Here is a 25,655-nt window from a genome sequence, read left to right as displayed (position 1 = left end):
CCTCCCAGGTGTGTGATTATCTAGTAGTGATCAATTGCCTTATTGATTCAGCACCATATGTCAAATTGCAAAGGGAAAAACAATGAACAGAAGAGTTTATGCCTACAGGGGCAGTTGCATGTTTACATATTTCAACTCTTTCTTGTATTTATTGAAATATTTAAGATTTAGAATTGCGATATAAATTTTCTTTTGAGAGCTTGTATTTCTCCAAATGATTTAAAGAGCACAGGATTAGGTTTCCAAGGCCTGATGGTCTGATTTTAGTGCGATACCTTTAGTTCCTATCAGCTCCAGATAATTGCTGAGCAGATTTCTTTTTTTTTTTTGTGCCTCAGTGTTAATTTTTATAAAATAATATTACAGATCAATGTCTTAAAAATCTAGCTCAAAACCTGTAAATCAAAGTTATAGAAAGAAGTAAAAGCTGGTTTGATGTCTCATATGGTGGAAGTTCTACTCTCCGTGAATAAATTAATTTTAGTGAATAATTCTGTTATGGGAATTTCTCCAGGACACACACACATTGTAGGGAATTCTGGACATAATTTTTACAAGGAAACAAAACCCATGTAAAATTAAAAACAAAGGCCCAACCTCACACACAGTGTACTTCAGCCATGGGGAAGAGTAGACCTTTGCAAAAAAGGCTGCAGGTCAGATCAGCCCAGCCTTGTTTTTCCCCAAACCCAGCATAGCATTCCTCCTGTGCACCACAGACAACAGATCATTTAAGTACAGAAGGAACTAGACAAATGTCTATAAGAATTTTCTTTATGTGTTGCCAGTGGTGGTAGGTGGTGACTGAATAATCTCAGAAATGCAGGAAAGAAAAACTGGGAGGGTTTTGCCTAATGCCACTGAATGTCTTCACAGGGAAAAAGGGCCATAATTATGGGAGTGCCACACAGTTTTTTTTTGCTGACAGCCATGATTTGAGTCTTTCTGCAAAGCAAAATATCTGAGATAGAAAGCCATGGGGAAATAGTTAAAAATGGACATCCAAAATTCAGGCATATTCTTTAGATCTTAATATATTTGTAAAATAGGGAAAGAATACTAACCTGTCATTTCACAAAATATCATAATGATTATTTTTTGTAGCATTCACATAACGAAAAGTGCCACAGAGAAAAATCATGAGGAAATCAGTATTTATATCCTCAGAGAATGACATGAATTAAGTGAATTAAAACAAACCATGGAACTGCTCAGTGAAAACTGACTGTAAAAACCAGTGTTGAATGAGTGCTCATTAACTGAGCACCTTTCATTGCATACTGTAAATGAAGACAAATTTCCAGAAAAATGTAAACATAAAAGGTTCTCAGCAGGCTCTTCAGTCTCCCCATGTCCTTCTCAGGGCTGTGAAATGGATCAAGTTGGCAGAAGGCACAGCAAGAAAAGTAAGAGGTCTATAGAGATTCAATTCTGAATCTTCCTCTTTCTTCTAAAGTTCTCTGTTCTAGTTATTGAGACTGAATTATATTTGCACAGATAAATTAAATTCTTCCATTTAATAGTTATTAATTTCTTGAATTTGTATTCTCAATAACACAGCATGTGCATGTGCACACACCATAATATTATAGCGTAAATATCTGCAATGAACCGAGCAGCAGTTCATAACCAAGTTTTCGTACAAAATTAATCATGTCATCTTCATTAAATTCTAAAGCTGTGTAATCTCCTCCTTCAAAAAAAATGAAGACAGACTCTTCACTGTACAGTCTGTCTAATTTGTGGGCCCCAACTTTCCACTGTGAGAATATCAACTGGTTTACTACAATATTACTTCCTATTTTGAGAATTTATTGCACTCACTGGTGAACACACCTTCTACTATTTGATGTACCAGTTCTCAAAGGAAATGGAGAAGTGAAACAGCTATGAATGCATGCAGTGCAAAAAGAAAAGGAGAAAAAAAATCTCCTCCAAACCAAGAGAAAACAAAGACAGGGAAGAGAGACAACTTCTCTTGGTGAGAAACTCTGCCAACCATATAAATCTTAAGTGCCTTTTCTCTGCTTCTACAGCAAAGGCACAACGGTTCAACATATATACAGCCTGTAACATCCTTCTCAAATCAATCAGGGAGATATTCTGCTGAATCATGTTGGAAAATCTATTCAGCTGTGAGACATTCATGTAATCCCTTCTCTCAGCAATGGCACATGGTTTTATATATCTATTTTTTAATTAGAAGTGATTTGGAAGCGGTCACGTATTCTTTGGTCACCATCATGACTAACTTATTTTTGATAGCCTATTTAACTCAGGTTTAATTAACCTTCCCTTCTCTTATCCATGATCAATGCTCCTAAATTGCCATCATCTCCCAGGTATCTGTATTTTCTCTTATGATTTTTTACTTTGCCTTTTTGGTACTCTTTATTGGAAAACTTGGGCTGATAATAATCAGCATCTGAACAACCCAAACTCCACAATTTTCACAGAATCACAGAATAAGATGAGTTAGAAGGGACCCACAAGCATCACTGAGTCCAACTCCTAGCCCTACAGAGCACCATTCCCAAGAGTCACGCCATGTGCCCAAGAGCATTGTCTAAACACTTCTTGAAGTCAGGCTTGGTGCTGTGACCACTCCCTGGGGAGCTGGTTCCAGAGTCCAACCACCTCTGGGTGAAGAACCCTTTTCTAACATCCAACCTAAGCCTCCTCTGACACAACTTCACTCCATTCCCTCGTATCCTGCCACTGGTTACCAGAGAGAAGAAATCAGTGTCTGCGCCTTCTCTTCCCCTCGTAAGGATGTTGAAGACTGCCATGAGGTCTCCCCTCAGTCTCCTCTTCTCCAGGCTGAACGGACCAAGTGACCTCAGATACTTCTCATGCTGCTTCCCTTCAAGACCCTTCACCATCTTTATAGCCCTCCTTTGGACACTCTCTGATAGTTTAATATCTTTCTTATATTGCGGTAACCAAAACTGCACACAATACTCAAGGCGAGGCTGCACCAATGCAGAGTAGAATGGGACAATTATCTTGTTTTTACCTTTTTTAGTGTGCATGTCTCTGCTTCACAGACTATTTCACAGCTCTTTCTCATCATTTAGCAGTTTCCTCAGCAGTATGAGCTAAGGTTAGATGGCTTGGCCGTATCGGAGCTGAGAGTTTTTCCTGAGCTGTGGAGAAGGAAGGGTATTGTAGAGTGTGCATCTCATAGTGCTAAGACCGACAGAAGTACAGCAAAATTATTCTATTAAAACCTCCCTTCTTTGGAAGTTGAGATCTGGATTGGATGTCAGCTATGTTGGAAAATAAAGCTCTTACTTGTTATGGAAAATATTCGGGATTGCTTCATGACAGTTGTCTGAATGCAGACTCTTATTCCAGTGCATGAAAAGTCTAGAAAATTCTTCCTGGTAACATATTTGTAACTTCACAGATTTTTTTTTTTTTCCACTTACCTTTTTTTTTTCCACTCAGAAATGAACACTACTAAATTTGGGGCAATAAGAAGAAATAGCAACTATTTTCTGAAAGAAAAGAAAAAGATTAAGTGTAGAAAAATTTCATCTTCTGTTTTGCTACTTTATTGATATATTAATATGCTTTTCCAGTCTAACTATAAAATCACAGGTAGTTCTACATAGTAAATGGCCTGTAGCAGGTTTTTAATGGCACTCCAGTGGCTCAGAAGCAGTGTCTCAAATGCTGTCATATGATTTACTTGTATAATTACCTACTGATCTGCCTTAAAACTCATGTGCTTTTCAGGTTTTCCTTAAAAAGAGGTAGTCTGTCAAAAGCCAGTTTCCATGTATGAATTCAAAATGAAAAAAAAACTGACTTCTTTTACTTCAACATAATTTTTGCTGTAATAAACTCTCTAGTATTTGCAGTTGTTATCCTCTGCAGCTCTTGCCTCAGGTTTTTATTTCAGTTGTGTGATAAAACAGACTGTTTATCTGGCCCAAGTCTTTAGATGAAGACCAAAATTCTGTGCAGTGGAATGCAGGTGATGTGGTCACAGCAACAACTTTCCAATCACTTCACCCAATATCAGCTGGTTATCAAAACAGACTTTCATGTTACTTTAAGCAACTTAATGCTAGAAGCTGTAGTGAACTTGATCCTAGCCATCTCCTGCCTCTTTCCCATTTCTGGATCACCTGTCATGGTGCTCACTGATGTTTTGAACCATTTCTTCTAGAAATTACCTTCTTACACAGGTTTCGAGTAGAATGCTACTCTACCTTCAAGTTCAGACCAGTGAGAATTAAAGACTGGTTTACCGACAGTAAAATTAGTGTCACTTGGCTTGTCACTATGTGTAGATGAGCATGGATTCCGGAGTGTTTTATAACAGCTGAACTAACATAAAAATGAACAGGGTCTCTCTCCTCTTCATATACCCTTTTCCTCTTTATATAGATTTTCCTTTACTTAGAGATGCTTTTACAGTATTTTATGCGAGAGGGAAAATTTGGGATTTAATCAATAATCCAGCTTGTGTTTGAACTTCTAAGAACATGAAAGTGACCCTCAGCTCTCTTGACAGTGAAGTTCAAAACTTTTTGCTTCCTAAGAATCAACTGCCTGTCACATAGGCCACGATATGTGAATTATTTTCAAGTAGCTTGAAGTGACTAGTAAATTCATTAGGATGGACTGAACTCTTTCCAGTACCCTGGCTCTTTGCTCCCTACAGGCTGCTTTTGATCTGCATCTCTCAAACATGTTTACATTTGGACCATTCTCATTCTTGCCACTTTACAAGTCGTGAACACTACAGGAACCAGATGTCTGTAAAGTGTTAAAGCAGTTGTTGACAAGGAATTGAGGATTAGGAGCAGGGCTACTCCTGCCTATAAGAATAAGAATTATTACTGTGAGTGCTGAGGCAATGATTTTATGAGCATTTGAGCTGACATAATGATTCCTGCTTTTTCTTTAAAGAACTGTTCTGATATGTGCCTGAATATTTCTGTTTAAATAAAGACACCTAGAGGTACCAGCCCAATTTTGGATATATATGTGTTTATCCAAATTCCCCTAGCTCCCTGGAGTCACATATTTCATGTGGCCAAATCCTTTGAGATGCCTACCTCTTGTTTGGGAGTGGTCAGCATGTACAAAAATAATCAATGTCAGTAGTGTCAATTACAGAGCAACAGAAGAAAAAACAACCAAAAAACCCAAGCTTTTATTTCTCGATGAACCCAGGTCCAGAACTTCTTGAAATTAGAGATCATTTCAAGGTTGTAATTCTATTCCTACAAACCTGCCTTGCAGAAATTGCACCTCTTCTCATAGTGGATTGCTGTTCCATAGGTGGGTTGCACCTAGGGCATTCATTGGCTGTGCCAGTGAAACCACTGGAAGACTGTACTCTGAACTGATCACTTCTAAATGTTGTTTCTTGGTTTATTGAACATGGATCACTTAACTGCTCCAGTTTCGCAGAACTCTACAAATAGTAGCATTGTCACAATTTCAAAAGCAAATATATGATTGAGAGGAATGGCTGGAAAAAACTGCAACTTTAAACTGTATACCATTTCATCCTGGGTTTTGTTCAGAAGCTAATTTCTTTTAAAAATCCATACACAGTGAAATTTAAACCAGTACATCTCCTTTTGACTGTGTTTTGATTACAGTGAAAGCGGTCAAAGTGGTTGGTATAGAGAAAAGAGTTCATGAGCCCATTAAGACCCTTAGTTGTCACTTTAGTTTTGTTTTTCTACAGATGGCATACCCTTTCAGCTTTCAGTTTTATGCTATGTGTATGGTGTGGATCCATATTTTTAATTAACTTCTGTTTAGTAAATAAATGTTCAGACATGGTTTAGAACTGCAATTAGAAGATTAAGGTTAGATTAGAGCCCTACTGTGCTAATTAAAATACTTTTGAGGTCTGTTGTTCATGCAATAAAATGTCAAGCGATTGACAAACCATAAGTGAAAAGTTGATCCAATTATCAAGACAGACAAAATGTGCTTTTTTTTTCCCCCCAGAGAGTTAAGATTTATTATGGCTATTATAAATACAGATATTTATATGTATGTGTCTTGGAATTCATTTAACATTGCTGTTCCTTAATGCTGTTCTGCTTGCTATAAGCCAGAATTATCAATGGTTCCTTCAGTAGATGGAACTGCTCCACCTTTTAAAACTGAAATTTTAATCTGGAAGAAAATGACTGGTGTTTCCCACATTAAGGAGGTGGAGGGCCATGAGCAACCTCCTACCATTGTTCTGCTTGAAGTGAGACAATCTTACCGAGTGCTCCAAATATATGATAAGGATCCACATTGGAAATAAAGTGTGCCACAGAAGTCTAAATACCTAGAAAGGAGAAGCAATGAAGAATAATTTTGAAGAATATCCAGTAATGTTTTTTAAAGTAAATTATTGGTAAATATGTGATAATCCAGCAAGTTCTAAACAAGTTTATCAAAGACACATAATTTTATAATTACATTTTAAAACTTATAATGATACATTTTAGAAGTGGTTAGGCCTTCTGTAACTGTTATGGAAATGAACACTATGAAAACCTTTCTGCTCAAATGGTGGGATTTTTTTATAACTCAGGCTTCCAACCTGTCTGCATTCATGTTCCTTAACACTAAACTGTTCCTGTACCATTAAAACTCCTTTTTACTTCACTTTAAGTAGTCCCTAGCACTTTAATGGAAGCTGTTGTGTCCTATCCCAGCTATAACTTGACTACATTACACTATCAAAATTCATTTTTTTTTCAGTTCCTACAAGACAGGCTCTCCATCTACAGATTAGCCCATTAGAGCTTTTCAGCACTTATTCTAGCTTCCCTTAATCTTTCACGGACATGTACAGCCAGAATTGTATGTAGCTTAACATATTTCATGTGAAGGCTCATTGGTACCCTATAGAATAGAAACAATATTCTTTCTCTACTGGAAATTCCTCATCAGAGGCATCCTTGGATCACATGCCTTTTAAATGATTGTAATATCCTGTTGACTCACAGTCATCCCCTGTGATTAATTATGTTACGCAGGTCTTTCTCTTCCTTGTTGTTTCTAGTTGAGGGATTCTCAGTTGAGTTTATAGCAGAATTTTATATTATTGATTCTCAGGAGCACAACTCTGCATTTTATACTATTGAATTTTGTACTACTGAATGTAATAAAAAACGAATTCCATCTGGTTTTATTTGCTTGCTTTTTATGCTTACTTCCAACAAACACTGAGCAAATGAATCTGCTTGACTCCTTTCAAACTGGGACTCTCAATGCATACTTTTGCAATCCTCCTTGCTATTATACGTATATATGTCTACTAGCAGATCTTGTTTGCTCAGCTATTCAGGGAATGGCAATAACAGAATCTACATGATTGACCCAGTCATTAATCAAGATGCTTCAAAGTTAGTAAGTTCTGGAGGTACTGAGACTTACTGGGAGCTCTAGCCTGGCCACACTGACAAGTTTTCACTGTCTTTAAAGAGTTTTTGCATTTTTAAGATCCACTTTGAACATTTTTTCTGTGTTTCAGTCATGTAGAATTTTCTTCTGTCCTGCACAGCAGACATTTCCCTGGATTATATGTATGGATTTATACAACAAATTGTCAGTATTGTTGTTTGTTTCCTTGGCTAAGTGTTTAGAAACAGTTCATGTTTTAGAGGGTAATGTTGCACTTCAGTATTCTTTTTTATGCTTTTTCTACAAAACAATAAGAATTTGGCCAGAAAGTGTGTGAATATAACCAACTCATTCTTTATTCTGCTATAAATTGTATGATCACTGCAAAATCTATTGTTGTATTAATCAAACATTTTTAACGCAAGTATATACCCATCTGCTCTGGAATAACATAATTTTGTGGAGTGTCCAATTCTTTTAATTTTATGCAAAACTAGTAAGTGTTTTGGATAAGCTGTCATAACGACTCATAGATGATAGTGATAATTGTTGCTGGATAATGACCTTCAATTCCTGGATAGTCTAGATCAGGGAACTAATTTCTCAAAAAGCCTGTCCCCAAACTATCACATACTTTAAACAGTACTGAAATTTTCTGCACATTTCTTAGAAGTTTGCTTTTTTTTTTTTGAATTGCCAAAAGGCAACAAAAATCTTTGGAACTAACAATCCAAACCAATCCAAACCAAAGCAGTAGCTTGAATTTGGAATAAATACCTGTTTGCACTAATGCAGTTTTGGCCATTTTCATAAATATATGATCAAGACATAATCTTTACAGAATCACACTATGCTCAAAGCAGATGTTTACCAAAACTTGATCTGAGTCCTTGAAGATTTTCTCCTGATTAGAGAGGCTAACTTCAGAAACTAAAGATGGTCATCAAACTGTACCTGTTCCCACCACACACAGTGGCTGAGCATGTGAGAAACCTGTGCTTAAAGGTAAAAGTTTATTTTGCCTATTTCCTTACCAGTGCAGATATGAAAATTGGAAACAAGTTTTTATTTAGGTAGGTCCTTACTTTTTTTTTTTTTTTCCCTTCCTCTTTTTCTTTTCTCTTCTATAGAAAGATTATCTCTCTGACCCTAGCTGGAAGGAGATTTTCTGAAGCTTTCTTGAGGTAAAGAGTAGGCTGAATAAAAAGAGATGATGATAGATGTGCAGGAGAGAAATCTGGACCATAAAGGAGGAAATGTCGGCAGTATAAGTAGGTTGAAGACAGCAGGTGTCCCAAGAGTGAAACTAGGATGATATGGTGGGGATAGAAAGCTGGGGAGATTGTCTGGTTGTGTAAAAACATTGGGTTTAGACAAGAAAATGTATTGGGGTAGGAGGAAAATATGTGGGCAACAGATGTGGGCATTTTTGCCCTTGACAGAGATTCGATGTAAATGAAATTATTTTTCTTTTCCCAGTGGATGTTTCCTTCAGATTATAAAGTCAGGATCTGCCCAAAGTGAATTCTCTTTTTAGCCTATGTCAATGACAGTGGCATGGTTTTGTGGAACAAAGCTCTTAGTTCCTTTCTTGGATAAAATTGCTTTGCTTTCTAAGCAGATTAATTTTATTTCTTAAAAAAAATTAAACAACCCTCTGAATCTTCTCTGCTGTGATTGGAATTTATCTTGATTGTTTTTAGTTGTCTAAGAGTAATCAGCACATTCTATTTGAGAATATGCATCAGGGAGACTTTTTATTTATAATTGGTCTACTGGAGTTCAGACACCTAACCCAGAAACCTAACCTAGTCTAAAATAAGGGTTAAAGGCTACATTTACAGAGCTAGATGGTTTCACAGAAGCACCTGGGGAGCCACATTTCATACTCATTACTAAAAATATGAGAAAATTGAGTCGAACAGCTGTTTCAACTTACTCTAGTGATTTCTGAAACACAAGCCTAATTCCTTGTTACTGTTATCATTTCATGCTCTATTGTAATGATCACAATCACTGTGCTTGTCCCCATATGTTATGTTACTTACATAACCAGCCTGATACCCTCTGCAGTTTCTGCAGTCTGTTGAAAGCCTGCAACCACAGACAAAGCTCTTTGGCGATCAAACCTGGGCCCATGCCTGACTCCTGCATTCTGGCAGCTTCAAGTTGGAGTGTCCTGATGCTCCTCATTGCTCTGAGTCAATGTAAGAAGTGGATCAGTGCAGGGTATGCCCAGCCACTGCCCTGGAGGGACGTCTGCTGAGATAAGGAGATTGAGCAATCTCCCAGCAGGACCCCCCTGGGAAGGCAGCTACTCTTCAGTTACAGCGAGAAGAAGACAAACCCAGAATCCTCTGGGAGACCCTATGCAGATCCTTTGTAGCCCACTGGCCTTTACCCTCTGACACCCACCCCCTGTATCCCTATAAAGCGAGCCCCCTGCCCCTGCGAGGGCAGAGAGCTGCTTGTCCCTGGCCTTCCCTTCACCAGAGTACGGACCAATAAAGCTGCCTCGTGCAGAACCAGCTACACGGGCCTCTTGTCTCTCTCCCTGGTCTGGCCTGGAGACTGCCCTGCAGAGCTGAGCTGGAATCACAAGCTGACAATCACTAAAGAGCTGACAGCTTCTGCAAGGGCCCTCCTGGCCAGCAGCTGAGGGAAGACACCGGGCCTCGGGAAGGCGATTCCTTTCGAGACCATCTCCCCGGACCGGTCACCTCTTCCTCAGTCAGAGCTACTGACCCCTAACAAGCTGTCATAGATCAGGGATCATGGTTTGTCCACACGAAATCAGTGAGTCAAAGTCCAGTTCAGGTAAAAAAATTCTTCTGCTGTCCCTTGCCTCACATTTTCCTGTCACTTGCAGCAATTTAATCAATGACTCCCCCCTTTTGAATATATATCCAGGGATGCATCCATGTATCAGTCAAACAAACAAGAACTAGTGTGGAGACCATGGGGTGACCCATGAGTGTGGCACTCTAGATTTTAATTACCGTTCAGTTTTTGTTTTAACTGTAGATGAAGGGAGGAAGTAAAAGCACCCTAGCCAAAAGCAGTGTTTTCTTAGTAAACGCAGGATATTACCATAGATCAACCATTTTTTCCTCAGACTTGTTAATTATTCCAGTATATGCTTTCATGGAATAACAATGCAACTGATGAGCCAGCCTGTGTCATCCCGTTGCTATAGAAATTGCTCAGTATAAGCATCCTGGTACTGCAATCAGTTTAGCTCTCTTTAGCCACGGAAAAGGCAAAACAAAGCACTTCTGGTTTGAATTTTTTATTTAAACATTTCCACATTCATGGACACAGGTGTGTAGTACCTTGTCAAGACAGCATAGTCTCTGAAGGACAGTCAATCATGGCCTGCACACAACTCCCGCTCCATACTGCACCCCAGGGCAGCCACAGGCTTATCCAGGCTTGGTGCCTATAATCCCAAGGAGAAAATAAAGCCATCAAAGATCAGAGAGGTACTGACATTAGCTTAACACATCAGGTTCCACATCAAGTACCCACAACAGCCCGTACTTGAGCTGTACACTATGAACTAACTCAGTGATAGGGCCCTGAACAGCTGGTTTATCTTCCAGTAGCCTTGGGTGGTAGTTGGCTCCATAGCTCTCCCAGTGTGATGATAATATGGTAGCACCATAACCTAGCAACAAGGTCTTGGTGGAATGTGTCCTTATGTATGAGTTTTGGCACAGATGCAAAGAGAGTGGGAAATAACAGCATCTTGTGCTGATTCTATTACTTGTCTGGGCAACCAAATTTTCAGTGTGACTGCAATTTCACGTTTGATAGAATCATAGAATTGTACAATGTCTTGGGCTGGAAGGGATGCTAAGGATCATCTAGTTCCAACTCTGTTGCTTGATGGATAGGTTTAGAGTGTTTTAAGTTCCAATCTTCCACATTTACCCTTGATATGACATTCTTGATTAACTGAGTCAACGTTAGTGCAGTGACCATATTATTTCAATCAGCAGTGGGGTTTCCACGGCTTTTAAATTTTTTAAATTTTTTTTTGTTGCTTTTACACCACAACACTTATTTTTTGGTCTTTCATATGCCTTTCAGAGTGCTAGTTAAAATATTGATTTTTTTCTGTTTTTTAAGTGTGCTTGAAAAGAGCTGGCAGAGCAGTGTATGTAAAAGTGCACATTTTATATACAAGATAAACTACAAGAGTACAAAACTATCGACATTTTAATAAAAAGTATTGTACCAAAATTGCACATAAGCCCTAATTTTAAATATAGGCACAATCTTAGAAAGTATCTCAATTATATTCCCCAAACTAATGTTACTACATAAGTATGGCATAGGTTGTATTGCTACCTGGTATCTACAGAAGTGTTGCTTCTTTGAAAAGAAAAAACAAGAAACCACAGCTGTTAGGAATAAGTACAAAAAATTCTTGTTTGTACAAGCCCAAACTGCATTAGTTCCACAATAGAAAATATTTCCCGTTTCAGAGTTTTGATCTTTAAGTTATTTTTGTTTTTGACAAATAAGGCGAGGTCAAAGGAAGAGAGGCCATAGAGAGCACAAAAAGCTTTTTGTTTTAACTTAATTTGAACTGGATTTGGGATAGGATTTCCTTCTTGATGTGTGCTTTTCTTAGTATACTCCTTGCTCAGTACAGGGCTGATCCCAAGTGGGACTCACATACACTTCTCTAAAAGAAATAAAAATGTACATGTGCACCTTGTGAGAGAATTAGGTTCTCTCCATTTTTGCCAGGTCCCAAATTTATTCTGCTACTCCTGCAATGTTCTAGTTCCTTCTGGTATTGATTGAGTTGTTTAAAAGCAAGGCAATCAAACCCCAATTTTCTCTCTGTCATTCTCTTCTGTTTTTTTCCTCCAATTTTAAAAGCAATCTTGTTGAAAAAATATTTACTCTTAAGGTCGTTTGCTAGAAGATGAAGACTGTTTGCAACTGAGAAACTTTGAATAGTGCAAGTGACAGATGTGATGTTTACCCCACTTTATTTTCTAGATCAGATTGTTGATAATAGAAAGGTAGATTTCATGGTTGTCCAGCCCCACAAACTACTGTGTGTCTTCCTGCAGTCTGTGGCATCTACCTCAGGTAAATGAGTGACCTACAAGTAATTGTTGGTCCACTGCTATCTTCAGCAGTGGGTAGTCAGCCTTACATGGCCATGTGAAAAGGATAAATTTCCTGTGCAAGCTGCTGAATGTTACAGAAAGTCAAATCCAAGCTAAGCCTGGAAACTGTAGTCCTTTTAGTGTGAGTATAAGTGTTTCTGATAAGTATGAAAGGGGTTTCAATTTAATTCAAACTAATTCATTTATTTAAAATTTTAGTCCTTGAAGTGAGCTGTTTTTTGCCTTGAGGAAGCATGTTGGTCATAGAGAGGGTCTGTACCCCAAAACTCAAATATTACTACTCATGTGTTTTTGTCTAGGTGATTACCATTTGCTTTATTTTTTCAATATCTGAGTCTTTTGGTATTTGTCTTTCTCAACCTAAGAATGTTTCAAGTTTTGCAAACTCCCATGAACCTGACACCTGTTATCTGGAAATAAGCATACTGGTTGTGAGCAAAACAACACAAATTATCCAGCTAAACAAAGACCAGTGAATGTGATGAGGAGATCTAGATTCAAAGCACAGAGCTCACATTTCCTTGTCCAAGGACTGATCTGTATATTTCCATTGGCAGCATAATGACATTCAGTGGCTGATCATCAGCAAGTATCTATCTCCTCCTTGTGGGAATTTGTGTTTTTCCTTTCCATTGGTCTATAATTCCTACTGCTGAAAATTTTTCTGTTATAAATTTATCATTTAAAGAAGTCTTTCATCTACAGATACAGGTAATTTAAAGTTTACAAATAAATTCTGAATTAAATATTTTAACATTTCTGTTTAACAGCTGTTAATTGCTGAGTAGCTCAATGCTTCCACAAAAACTGGCACAATAATTGATGTGTTTACATTCATCTATCACATGGAAAAGATTATATTTTACAAATTTAAAATAATTTAACTTACAAATTCACTTTTCCATTGAAGCATCCTCATATGAATTTCATCAGTAGAAACGGTGTTATGCCATATATGCTCCAAAGGAATAATGGGTGATCTCCATAGCTTCTTTAATTGCTGAAAAATAGCACAGCATACAATTCAGGGGGAAATTCAAAAGTCTAAGTCTTGTATCATTGAATAGCAGTTTAAGGAATAATGCTTAGGATACCTTAGGAGTACATTACAATCTCTTAAGAAGTTCTTCCAAAGTCAGAAGAAATTTTCTCTCTTGATGCTGGGTATTTGCCAGAATATGAAGCTGGGATGGTAAGCCATCCCTTTGTGAATAGTCACTGTCAAACTGGAACATGTTATTTCTCAGAGGCTCCTTTGTTTATGATATTTAAGGCTATAGCTATAACTTTTCCAAAGCAGCTGACAGAAAGACTAGAAACCCTAGTTGCCCTCTGATTTTGCATAACACAGTCTCTACATACTTTTTCTTTAAAAAGCTGAAATTATTGACATTTTATCAGTTTTAAAAGCATCTTCAAACTTAGTATTCCCAAATTTTCTGTATAGATGGTTTCTCAGAAATTTCTTTTCATAATAGAAAAAAAGACACAATGACCTTTCTGCTGAACTGTTTGTGACAAAGTCAATTTGTGCTCCATCTCCTGCAAGTGTAATTGAATGATCACTAGCCTGAAATCTAAGTTGCATAATTGTAATTAATTATATCGCAAATGACCTGCAGTTCTGCTTCTCAGTCCTCCTTTATGCCCTTCTCAAGCTGGGACCAGGCTAACAGACAAACGATACACTGCACTTTTAAATTCAGTACCTAAAAAAATCAATTTCTCTCCACAATGGTAAGGATCATACTTCAATTTTCAAACTTCCAGTTCTTCCTGCCATTTTGTGGTATATTGTTTCTGTGCTGAAGCTGCATTAATGCCAGCTACAGTCCAGTGTTGGAAAGGAGAAATTGACAAATCCTGACAGGACAGCGTGAAGAGAAAGCAGAGGTGAGAGCCAAGTAGAAAGCTGACGTGGGAAATTCTGACTGATGTCTGAACGTGACTGATAAACAGATGAAAGGCAGGAGGAACAATGTCAGCTGCTACTTAAAATAGCCTGGAGAAAATGAGAACAGTAGGATCTGTTGAGGATGGGTCAGTGCTTTGATAGCATTGCTAAATCAATGTCACAGACTCCTGATGGCAGTACAGCAAAGGACTTAAGAAGTCATAGAAGTCAGGTTTCCTGTTAAGCCAACTTGTGAATTTCCTCATTATTAATCAAGTCCCATTTTTAATCAAAGGATAGGCTGCTATACAATAAACTCTGTATTTCTCCAGCTTTGACAGCTGGTAATATGCCCATTTATAAAAAGGAAGTATACTCACTGTTAGTTTAGATCCACTGTTTTCTAATAATTAATGAATTATTGTAAATCCTTTCCACCGATATTTTTTTTAGAGCTCACATAGCAGTTCTCATTTGCAATGGAATCCCCACAGATTGTGAAACATCACTGAAAAAGAGAAATACTCAGAATTTTAAAAGGCAGTATTCTGTATTTTTGTATTTCTTTCAGACATCAAAGAGAAGCTATTAGTGTTTGATGAATGATGAACATCCATATGGATAACTTATGGTTTCATGACTCACAACACCTCAAAGGATAGCACTACAGTCTCTATTGTACTGCCTACAGTAAAAATAGACTACCTTTTAAATTAAAGCACAGGACATTCTGATTTCACAAAAAAGCAATGACATATTGGGAGGAATGTTCCTCCTTATGCCATTGTGACTTTATTGAGTCAGTGGGCTTACTTCTGATTTGCACACTGATAAAGAAGAACCTGGCCAATAATTTTTATACATTTGTTTAACAACCTTTGTTTTCTATATATAAATGCCTACAAAGTGTAAAGGGTTCAATATGACCTTCAGGACAGATATACCTTCCTTTTACACAAAACTTATGCTGTATTGCAAATATGAGAAAGCACAAGCCAGAAAGGTATTGATAATACAAGGAAACATTATTATCTCCCAGATACTGTGCATCTAAGGAACTGGTTGGTACCAGGGAAATATGGAGGGCAACTTCTGTTCGCCGTGCTCTCTGATGAGCAGCAGTTGCCTGGCGACCGTAGATATGACACTGGTTTCCTTTCTCACCTCTTTTGTGATGCTCTGCTGCTCAAAGGATACCCAGAGAGAGCAGCCTCTGCCTGACATGCAGGTGTTTAAAATGTGTTTCTCCTTCTCTGAAGTGCATGGGCCATCTTCTTTGCATTCTTCAACTACTGAACTCTCGCTCACTCCAGGCACCACCATCCCCAGGACAATCTCTTTCCCCATTGCAAAGCTCCACCTCAATCTTAACCCAATCAAAATCTCCCTCAACACTACCTCTGGTCTTTTTTTTTTTCCTTCCCACCCTGCCCTGAGTATCAGATGTGCTTGTATATCTCTTTGGCCTCTGTTTCATTTCTAAATCATCAAGGGTTGTTACAGAGAAGTTTTGTGATAAGCATGAGAGACTTCAAGGTCTTGTGAGACTGTAAGGATAACCTCCAAGCAGTAGACACACCCTTATCTGTTCTCTTGCAACAGTGGTCCCTATAATATTTAGAGTTTATAGACAGGTATGATTTCATGTAGGAAGAATTTTCTATGAAGGAAAACCCTAATCCTTTATATGAGAGGACTTCTGAATGCAGAAGAAACAGGTAAAGAAACAGGACTATTCTGGTTCATGTATCATGACAGAAGGGTGCAAATGGGTGTGAGAAGAGTTTAGGGGCAGGGTATAATGCTCTGATCAAGCTGGTGGGAAGCTCTAAAGCCACTGCTCTATCAAAAACCATTAAAAAATTTCCCAGATAATGAGGGCAGATCCAGCTTCCCCAAGTTCAAGGAGAGGACCATGCAGAAATCTCTGGTCTGTAAACCATGCTCATATGGGTCTATATAAAGCGCAGGTATCGTTCTCCAACAGCAAGCTTTGGAAAACTAGAACAGTTCAACAATCTAAAAATCTCTTAGATATATCCAAATAACACAGGAATTAATCAAATGTGTGGAGGTGCTAAACATGGTATATTGGATGGCTGCATGCTGGATTCTCTGCAGTCTGTTAGCAGCAGCTTTCATAAAAAAGCCTTGGGCAGTTACTGTGCTTGATGGATTCGATTTGGAAGAAAACCGCAGAAATTTGGCTTTGTTGGAGTAATTTTGCATCAATATTCAGCACAGAATAGAGCACAGTGTAATTTGGAAGAAGCACAGCACCGTGCATTTTATTTCAGGATATTTTATTGTATGTCTGTGACAATCTTAAGAGAAAACTGGCTTTCCTTATAAAATAAAAATGAATTTTTGAAGGGAAATTTTAGGCCTCAGAATTTGGGATTCAGTCAAAAATATTTTGGGACAGTGTTTTATACTTTCATGGTTAATCCTGAATGCTTTTATGTTCATAACCAGCTCTTTCTTTTTCATCTGCATAGTGTCTCTACTTGATAAACAGGACTAGACCTTTATCATTTTGGGGAAATACAACGATAGAAAGAAAAGTTTATCTTGCCATTTCTTATTATGTGTTCCAATAGCTATAAAATACTGTATTGAACTACAGATAATAGTACAAAATGAGCTATCTAGAATGGTTAAGTCTAGCTTTCTAAATCTGTCCTTTCAGATAAAAAGCTGTATATCTAATGTGACAAGCCTGAGGCATATTTTATTGTTATAAACCCATGTTTAATACAACGTAAAGCTCTAATATTTTGATTCTACCTCAGTAACTTTAATTTTAAATTATTTTAAATGCCTTGCTTACGAATAATAAAAAAAGTTTCTATTCAGATTGATTCAAATGGCTTAAGAATTCATGGAATATAACCTTACATGTGATGAATAACACACTTTGGAAAAGTAGTTCAGAACTTTCATATTAATCCTCTTTGCATCTTCCTTAGAAGACTTTACCTGAAATTTAAGAGATTGCTTCTTGTCCAGCCCAATGAAAAAATCTCACCTAAATTTAGTGCCTCACCTGTACAGGTTATTTATCTCTTGTATTTGAAGATTTTTCCATTTAATTCCCTTACTGATTAAATGGTATCTGGTATCAGATAATTCCTGCATGCTGTCATAGCATGGGCAAAGTCCTACAGGGGAAGACAAGCAGTGTTTTGAAAGGATATGAACACATCTTAGGTGTTAAAACTTCTTTAATATTGGAGGTGTATTTTAGGAAATGCTAAAGAGTCATTGACTGGATCTAGCAAATGTGGACTGTGTGTAGGATGCTTGGCCTGATGGGGACCCAATTTGATCACATGCAGAGGAGCCTTAGTAACAGATCCTTTTGGAGACCCTACTCCAGGCACAGTTATTAGCAGGCATGGACATGACGCAGGCTTTGAGTGGCCTACATCGAAAGCACAGAGCCTGGTACTCGGGTCTGTACACCTAAGTGAACTAATTATTGGGAAGGTAGCTGAAATTGACTTGTTTGGCTCAGAATAACATCTGAAAATTAGTATGTGAGAAGTTTTCTGACTAAATAAACTTTAATTTAAATTAGGTAAGACACTACTGAAGTGTGAATTTTTTGTGTCACTATAATGATGACAGTTGTTAATGAAAGGAACATGTTTTGAATTGATAATTCAAATTTTTTAAACTTACCAACCTACTGATTCTAGTTCAGGGAATGATTTCATATTACTTCCACAGCCTAACAGACACACATCCTGGTAACTCTTGCATTGTGCCCACATAAGCAGGACATTGGGAGAACATAGGAGAAGCTGTATGGACTTATATTATAGACCCCTGACTTCAGTATTCAGTTTCTGACAAGTCTTCAGGGGTGGATGCAAGGGGAAGAGTAGGCGAACAAGCAAAGAGAATATGACGCTTTTTTGAGCACCCTCCCCAATTCTATGACTCAGAGTGATTTTCAAGGAGTTTTCTTGCCTCAGATTGATGAGATTTTTTTTAGATCATACATATTCTGCAAAGCTTTGAATGAAAACTTGTTTCTGGCTTTTCCTTCCTTATTTTGAAGTTTGAATTCCTTCTCTTTTTATGCAATTGTTGACAATTCTTCTTTAGTTACTTAATTATTTTAATAAGGAACACAATCTTTTAACCTCATTGCTCTATTACACTGTTTCTTCTGAGCTTTACAATGCTGAAACACATGGAACCTAACAATTGCAATGGACTATTATGGATTGTGGTAGGACACATTTTCAGGACTCTTCCACTGTCATTATGCCCCAGAAAGTGAGGGAAAGGCAATAAGGAGAATAAAAGTGGTTCACTGACGGCTTAGTACAGTGAATATAGCCCTTTTTTCCTTCTGTGTTTATGTTTCTGTATTTCTCCTCTGTGCAGGTATGTCACAAGTTTGTTATTTTACATGTAATTATTCTGCAAGGTAGAATGGCTTACTATGCTCACTCACCTGAGCTGGTATTGAATAAATTGTCAGCTCTCTCAAACTGGGGCTCTACCTGGGAAAGCGTCTGCTTCTCAATTAGCCATCATAGACTATTTGCTGCTGGGATGTTTCTCTTTCATACATACAGACACCTAATAAATGAGAGAGACTCTTATGATCCAGTTTTAAGGTTCTAAGAGATGCCTCTGCCCGAATTAAGGCGGAAATGAGACCATATGCCAGTGACAATAGTAAGGGGTTTATTTGATGGTAAATATGAGAGAGTAAGGAAGAAAGAAGATAGGTGAGGAGGACAGAAAGAGTGACAGGGACAGAATAAGGAAAATATCACTACTCTGTGGATCCCAATGATGTTCATTGATCCTCTCCAGCTGGTCTCTGGGTGGTGAAGGTTCCCCCAGAAGGCACAGAGTCCCATGGGTTTATATGCTCAGGCCATGTCCCCCTGAGGTGGGGGTCAGTCTCTCACAGCAGACTCTGGGTCTGTTGCATCACATGCAGCCCTGTGGGGCCAAGCCTCTCACAGGAATGTCCCATGGATGTGCCCTGTGGGGTTGGGGGTTCCACAGCTGGGCCGGTTTGTGTAACGGAGGATGGGTGTTTATTGCCTCTCACCAGAAGTTGCACCATGCACCCAAAACCTCCTCCTCCTCCTCCCCCCTCGGCTGGGGGGAGTCTGTGTAAACCTGGCTTCTGTGAGCTGGGCTCTCCCCCACCCCAAACTCAGCTGGGGATAGTTGCAGCTGGTGGCTTTGGCCTTTTGTGGATGCATACCTTTCCCTCAGCCTGAGAGGATTGAACAATGCCTTTCCCTTTATCTAATCAACAGTTTGACTTTCAGTTCAAAGTCCCACTCTTCAGGGAAGCTTCTTCGGTTGTAGCTTCTTTATAATGAGCAAAACTTTATATCAATGTTTGAGACATGAACTATTTTCAGTCTCTGACAGAGACTCATCAGTATTTTAAAATAGGCTGCACTATGGATTCTGTTTCATTTCTTTTACTTGCCCCCAGAAGGGAATCTACACAGAGCAAAAGAAAAGTTCCTCCTGCTGCAATTAAATTATCTAGTTAAAATCAGGCTGTAAGTCTTAACAGAAGAGAAAGAATTTAGTACTTAGGAAAACTACTGTAGGAACTTCTCCCACCTGAGCCACGCAGAAGGGGTTTCAGGTGACAACTGAAGTACACACTCACCATGTACCACCTAATTCAACGTTCAGTAGACATATTTTGATTTGTATCAGCTGGTCTCAGGTCAGACCTCTGACCTGAACCTGTATTTCTAGAGAATTTGAACTTGTCAAGCTTGAGCAACTTTTAATAGCATCAATCCATGACCTAGAAGTAAAAATACACTTGGAAAGAAAGTAAGAGCAAGCAAGAATGAAAAAATCCTACATCTGTATGGAGACTCATGTGGCATTTTTTTGCTTCTAGAATGCAAGTATTTTTACTCCTATAAAAGCCCCAGTGATTGCAGTGGGTAAAGTAAGTATTTATAACTTTCTGAAGGATCAAAGCCTGAAGAAAACAAATGATAGAAAGGAAAAAGTTGTGAACTGGTTCTGCATGGAGAGTTGTGAAAAGTGCTTGGCTGTTAAGGATGCAAGTGTATGGCTGCAAACTGCAAAGCAGGTTGAACTGGGGAAGCTGTATTGAGAATTGGAAATAACAGAACTGCTATTATAAAGTAGGTATTTGCATCTGTTTCCATCTGTCTTTATTGCACTAGCCACATGGTTGGACATCAGATTTCTGGGGTTTTGTTCTCTTCTTTTGTTTATTATATCAGAGTGCCTTTGCCTATCTTACCCAGAGTTTGTACATTAGGACTTTTAAACAGAAAAATCTGTTCCGATAAATCAAGCCTTCTCTAACTTAGCTGGCAGATGGCATCCCTGTTTATGGCTTTACAGGGAATTTGAAAGCATATGTGTTTGATGAATTGCCATAAATGCATGGCAGCTCCTGCAGCAGGAATGGTTCAGAGGTGCAGATAGCAGGTAATAAATAATTAATGGCCACCAAAGTAATATCTTTATTTTCCTGCTGGAGCTGGAGTGAGCACACAATGTAAGCCATAAACCTAATCTTGCTTTAGAGTTGGTCTTTTTCATTTAGCTGGCTTTTTGTACTGATTACCAGTCAGAGCAGCTGAGGCAATGCAGAAATAAGGCCCCCCATGTCAGTACCTCCTAAAGCATCTGTAATTGTTAGTCAGCTGAATTGTCTTCCCCCTTTAGACAAGAGGAATGCTTGGGTGCTCAAGGGAGTCTTTCTGCATGCAAGATCTGCAGTGTGGGTGGAATGATTCTGTCCCTTCTCTCTGTAGTTCTAAATTATTTCAGTCTAGACAGCTTGAAAGATTTCCCTTTGCTTCTCTCATGTCATTTCGTTGTTTACCTAGTGCCTATTTATGAGAAGAGGAACTTTCAGAGACTTTCTGAATGACTGACAAAGAAACCTCTGGACTGTGTGGCTTGAGATAAGACTCAGAATAGTCTGGACTGAGTGGCTCCCTGAGTTACTCCACATGCAACATCTACAGGTACTTGCTGCCAGATGCTCTTGCATATTCACTCAGACAAGGATGGTTAGATTCCATTGTTATATTGAAGCACTTAAAATTGTTTGCTGGAAATTAACTAGGTTTTTTTCCCAAATTATGTATTTCTCTAACCTCACTGCAAGGACTCTGATCTAAAAAGGTTTATTTTCCGCAGATGGCAGTCACAATGATGCAGGGAGCTCCTTGCTTTATGAATTTCAAGTATGTTTTCTAAAAGGAGTCTGAGTTACCAACCTTGAATTTTATTGTAGTGCCAATTTGCTATTCCAGCTGATGTCAGCAAAGGCTACTCATGAAGTAATGTACTGTGGTCTTACACAACTGTAGGGAAAATATTTCCCTCTAAGGTCACCACCTCTTCTCAAGGAGTAGTTTGTAAATTTATGCTCCAGCCTGAACACAAGTTCCTGCTTGTCCCCTCCCTTTTGTTTCATTGTGACTTCTCCACACTCTTCATATCTGTTCTGAAGGACAGTGAGTGGCAATAAAATGGTATGCTCCAATGGGATGATGAATGTTGTTAAAAACTATTAATAGGATTTAATGCATTCATATTTATGAGTTCATGTGTTATGTGTCTTGACTTTTAAGGAAGGACATGTGAGTCACACTGAGAAACATGCTCCACAGGCGGTAGTTTGAAGTGTAATTTCTCTGGGACCTTTGCTAATACTCTTTGGAGTAGTTCCCCTCAAAATTCCAGGCAGGGGTAGAGGACATAAGACAAATAGCTTAAATTCTGCAGTCTTCTTTCTGATAATGCAGGGACATTGCAGACATCTATAGACTGTTCTAATCTGAAAATTCATTGCAAGCTTCATTTCACATGAAAAACATTAGTGGTTGCTCTGTTTTTTCTATCATGATCCAAGATCGATCACCAGCTTTAATGCCTGTTAGCATGTGTGCCTCAAGTTTCTGTTCATGTTTCCTTAGTTTGAGCTTTTCTTTTGTCCCTGGAAGGAATCCAAGCACAGTGGAGCTGTGCTGATAACTGGGACAGTAACTTTTATGAGTGACCAACCATACTAGGAAAAGGCACGACAAGTGTCAGGACGACTGCACAAGTAAAGGCTTCTGGCTCATTGAAGTAAATTCAGAGATGGAAATGGGCATGGATGGCTGGATCCCTGATGGAGTAAGATATCAGGGAAAATATTTTCATTTGAGGTCTTTATATGCTGGCTTTATGTTTACTTATTTTTTAAAACATCATACAGGTTTTCAGGTGCTGGAGAATCAGTTGAACTGTTGCATATAGATGTGGCAGCAATATCAAGATTAGATCCCTAAATTTACATGAAACCTTGCTGGTGATAAAAGAGAACTATAAATATTGAACAAGGAAATGATGGATATTACTTCCAGAAGTAGCAGTTCTGAGTAAACAGCAGTACTTAAGAGTGTCACATTGTAAATATATCAGTATAAATAAAAAAATTAAGTAGAGCCCATTAGGTTTGCTGACAATGGTTTTATTGGTACATAAAACCCCCCCTGGATTCACTCAGATGAACACAATTTCAAGCATTTGTTCTGCTATTTTTACTAACAGGATTTGATTGTGTAAATATTGTAAAATGTTTTAACATGGTGAAGGTCCAAAGCCAAAAAAATTATGCTCTGACACATAGAGTAGCTGGGGAATACCTGTGAAGGCTGAATTCTAAATAGCTAAGCACACTTTTTGCATTTCTATTACAGATATGTTATTCACAGAGTGGTGGCACAGAGGACACACAGAAAAGACAGGTAGGGCTCAGAGAGTTCTTAAATGAAAAAAGCTCCATATCACCTACCTGAAAGTGCTATTGCTTTAGGTAACAAAACTGCTTTCAGCAAGGATTAGAATATTTCCTGCAGTGTTTCACTAATTGACACTGGTGCAACATCTCTTTATGTCACAGAAGTTCATTCACTGCTGTGCCTCTGACAGTGGGAGCTATGCTGTGTGAAATATCAAAACCTGTCAGATGTTAGATGAGTCTTTAATGTATGAAAAACACAGACAGTGCATTTTTACTCTGATTCCATGGGCATGATGGCACTGGCTTCACTGGGTGAAAAAAAAAGAAGAAAGAAGAATAAATAGTTTGAATCAAATGGAACTGTAGAAACAGGAATCCTTGGAATTTACCTAAAGCTTCCTTGAGTTGTTGGGATTCTTTCCCTTGGCTTTAATGAGCACTGAGACAAACTCTCTCTCTTTGGATGTATTTGCCTCTTCTAAATTTCTTTGCCAGGAGTGGTCCTTCAGACCATGATTACAGAAAGCATATAAACACATTCATATACTTACTTCCAAAGAAAAATTAATCAAATGTCGAATCAAATATATTTGAAGTGCTGTATCTAACTCCCCGATACCTAGGAAAACACAAAGATTTAGATGACATCATAGCATAATATAGGATACGAACTTTAACATTAATAGCGGACCACTGACTTTATTGCATTGTTCAGACTCCAATGCACCAAAAACCCCACCAAAAACACAACAAACCAGCAAATAAAAAACAAGGAAGCTGTAAATTAAGTGATCCCTTTGGTTTTTATTTTCCATTTCCTATTGATATGGATATGATGGTCTTTTCAAACTTCAATATAAACAGGTAGTCACATCAATATTCTGATGTTCAAATAAAAAGGCTATGAATGTCAAAAAAGAAAAAAATATTTTTCTGGCATTGTGGATCATTCATTTATGTCCAGAACTCTCGAAAGATGGTTTAGTGCACAGATTCCATTTTTTTTTTTGTTGCGTGTTTATGCGTGAAACAGAGCTCCAGAACTTAAGGGCATTAGGAAGTACTAGCCATTGTTTCTAAACTTGTATTACTTCAAGTTCAGGAATATTTGTGTGTGAGCACATATAGGGAACAAAGTACAGTTCTTCTAGACTTAGCTTCCAGACACCTCAACAGCCAACAAATAGGAAACTTGGCCTCTCTAATTCTTGCTGTGTGTTATAACAATGTCAGAACCTGGGGCACAAGCTCCAGCAGCTGATCCTGTTTTAAACTGCTATATTCTCAAGCTGAAACCTTTTCCTGTTAATCCTGGGTTTAAAAACTCAACCATTGTCAACATTTTCTTCTGCAGTGTTTCAGATACTCCTTGCCATAAGTGCTTATACAACCCTTGGATTTTTTCAGCTTTTGTATGACAGGTTTTCTGTTAGCCTTTGACCAATAGGGTTTATAATAAACCAGCACTGACACTGCATCTTGTCCAATGACTATATTAGCATTAAAAATAGAGTCACAAAGTCTCCAGAATTTTACATCATTTACTAAGTTAAAATTAACAGTCTATCTATCACTTGCAATACAACAGGATTTGGGAATTGACACTCCTGACTGCTATAAAAGCTGACAATGCTAATCAGGGATTTGTCAGTAATCATTAAAAAGCAATGTGATGTGATGTCATGCAGTATAATCCTCTAATTTATTTCCTGCCCATCTTCTTCATGACTAGCATAAAGTTTGCTAACTGTGCATCTCTTCTCTTACCTCCCTTTACCCACCTCTTTTTCTTCTCTTCTGGATGCAATCAGAAGTCTATTATCACTGCAACTAGCTGAAGGGCCATGAAATATCATGTGAAGTAGTTACCCCACGGCAGACACTAACAGCTTTTGTCAGGTACTTATACATCATTAGCAATACTTACAGCATTTCCAGTTTCTCAGAGTATGGAGGATGTGAGCTTGCACAGCCATATTGCCAGGACATGCTATAGAAAGAAAGACATTACTAATCTTGGAGCTGCCAAATCTGGTGGCTCAATAGAGGTGAGGTTGCTGCAGCTCCATGTCCGCTGGCTTAGCAGGTACTGAGACTGAACACGTGTTCCCAGTAATCCTGTGTGAGAGAGTGGGCAGGTCAATGACTCCAGCCACCAACCACTTCAGTGCCCAGGTGCAGAGGGTGTCCACACCCATCACTGGAGGCTACAGCTGGCTGTTGAACAAGATAAGGGAAGAGTTCCCCTCTCTGGCTGACTGGGATGAACGTCTGTTAGTGAGAAATGTGTGTATATATATATATATATATGTATAGTTTGCTTGTTCTGAATTATACACACACATACACTGTGGATCCCTCTGGTTTTAGGCACACAGTGCATCCCATTGCTGCCACTGGATCTGAGTCTCCCCAGCTGCAGGTATCTGGGCATATGAGCCCCTGTGTC

The 25,655-nt window shown here is 38.4% G+C and overlaps 1 long non-coding RNA gene across 1 annotated transcript; it reads right to left on the bottom strand.

The window, feature by feature from the left end:
• Positions 1 to 10,650: 10,650 nt before the first annotated feature.
• On the bottom strand, positions 10,651 to 25,277 carry LOC109143236. Its single transcript, XR_002043259.3, has 4 exons — positions 25,134 to 25,277; positions 14,802 to 14,929; positions 13,417 to 13,527; positions 10,651 to 10,816 (listed from the first exon to the last, which is right to left on the bottom strand). It is a non-coding gene; the product is annotated as an uncharacterized LOC109143236 (long non-coding RNA).
• Between the last annotated feature and the right edge of the window lie 378 nt (positions 25,278 to 25,655).

This window comes from Corvus cornix, chromosome 1A, assembly GCF_000738735.6.
Source record: "Corvus cornix cornix isolate S_Up_H32 chromosome 1A, ASM73873v5, whole genome shotgun sequence".
Classification (NCBI taxonomy): domain Eukaryota; kingdom Metazoa; phylum Chordata; class Aves; order Passeriformes; family Corvidae; genus Corvus; species Corvus cornix.
This window is presented reverse-complemented; position numbering and strand designations above follow the sequence as displayed.